This window comes from Amphimedon queenslandica, unplaced genomic scaffold (genome assembly GCF_000090795.2).
Source record: "Amphimedon queenslandica unplaced genomic scaffold, v1.1 AMPQUscaffold_6776_Cont21269, whole genome shotgun sequence".
Classification (NCBI taxonomy): domain Eukaryota; kingdom Metazoa; phylum Porifera; class Demospongiae; order Haplosclerida; family Niphatidae; genus Amphimedon; species Amphimedon queenslandica.
The window spans coordinates 1-1,941 of record NW_003552936.1 but is presented as its reverse complement, the minus strand read 5'-3'; the positions used below and the strand labels follow the sequence as shown (position 1 = coordinate 1,941).

Here is a 1,941-nt window from a genome sequence, read left to right as displayed (position 1 = left end):
ACCACACACACACACACACACACACACACACACACACACACACACACACACACACACACACACACTGCACATGATGTACATATAAATGTACTATAAGATGATAAGTTGAGCATTATGACCAATAATTCACTCATTTTTTGATGGGTAGGATATGCTCATTAAACTCAGAATTAATCTTATACCACTAACTGAAGTCTGACCCAGACCTTCTTTCTTAATTCCCTTTCTCTTCTTTTAGTTATTTCACGGACCAAGTTAAAGTTTTTAGGACGAGAGCTACTCATAGACCAGTCGTGTGCTGACTTGGCATATTTCCACTTTGATGAGCTTTGTAACAGGGTAAGTGATGTACATGTACATGTACTAAGGGAGTGCCCCCCACCCCCCACCCCCCTGGGTGAAAAACCACCTCTTGTAAGAATAACACTTCCCATAACCCAAGGGTGATCTCTCAAAAGAGGAACTATATACTGTACTGTACTAGTACATTAGTAGTATAGTATAAGATGTGGTTGTATAGTCAAACCTCTCTATAATGAACCCCCAATTAGCGGACACCTCTCCATAATGTACAGTTGCTCTTGTCCCAGCCATAAGGCCATTGGGTAGTGTATAAAAGAACCTCTGTATAGCGGAACCTCTCTATTCTGTATAACGGACCAGATTTACCGTCCCCACACATCTACACGTGTACAAATTAACCTCCAACGGACGGACACGGCCCACACAACAGACTTTCTAATTTACTTGCATCAAGAAAATGGCTGATTTTCTGGGATAACCATGGGATAACCTCCGATTTAAGGACACCTCCATATAAAGGACAGTGATGGCTGGCCCATAGGTGTCCGTCTTAGAGAGGTTTGACTGTAATTGTTTTCCATTTACATGTATAATTGGTTCCTGTAGTATACTGCATGTACATGTACATGTACATGTACATGGTTTTACCAGTAAAATAGTATGACAATCAGTAAAACAGTATGCAGTATAGTACAGTATTTCCATTACATGTATGGATGTACAGTTACTTTATAGTACATGGCTACTGTTACCATGTGTAGGTGTCTAGACAAGTGTATATGAGTCATCCTTCTAGGAATGAGTGATTGTAATTTAATTAATTGGTTCCTGTATATATACTTTGTACAGTGACTTTATACTAGTACTAGTAATGGTTTGTTTTTATTTGTGGTTTTACCAGTAACTACTAGTACACTACAACACACACACACTGTACCAATGGACTAATATAATAGACTGATAAGAATAAGGGAATTGAAGAATATTATTGTTGTTGTTGTTGTTGTTATTATTATTGTTGTTGTTATTATTTGTTTTTTTTGTTTGCTATATAGCCTCTAAGTGCTGCTGATTACATTGAAATATGTAAAGTATTCAATACAATATTCATACAAGATATTCCATGCATTACTAACCAAATGAGGACTCAAGGGAGACGGTTCATTACACTAATAGATACACTCTATGATCATAAAGTATGTGAACTAACTATATACTGTGTGACTCTCTCTCTCCCTCCCCATCTCTCTCCCTCTCTCTCTCTCCCTCCCTCTCTCTCTCTCTCCTCAGGTTAAGTTAGTGTGTACAGCTCAAGGTTCTCCTTCAAAGTTATTTTCCAATAAAATAATGACAAGTGACAGTGATCATACCAGACAACTAATGGATGACCTTCAAATTAATCAAGTATTGCTATCATTATTATTATTGTTATTATTGTTATTAATAATAGGAAGATGCAGTGTCTTACAGTATATTTACTGGTGAGGAGGAGCTCTTTGCTTATGACAGAACAATATCAAGACTGTATGAGATGCAGAGTAATGAATATATAATGAATAATAATAATAATAATAATAATTGATTATTTAATACATGTAGCTTATATTTATTATATTTATTATTATTTTTATTATTTTC

At 35.9% G+C, this 1,941-nt stretch overlaps 1 long non-coding RNA gene across 1 annotated transcript; it reads left to right on the top strand.

Moving 5' to 3' along the window:
* The first annotated feature begins 178 nt into the window (after nucleotides 1-178).
* Nucleotides 179-1,875, top strand: LOC100637063 (uncharacterized). Its single transcript, XR_002190083.1, has 4 exons — nucleotides 179-339; nucleotides 1,359-1,499; nucleotides 1,594-1,707; nucleotides 1,754-1,875. It is a non-coding gene; the product is annotated as an uncharacterized LOC100637063 (long non-coding RNA).
* Nucleotides 1,876-1,941: the final 66 nt, after the last annotated feature.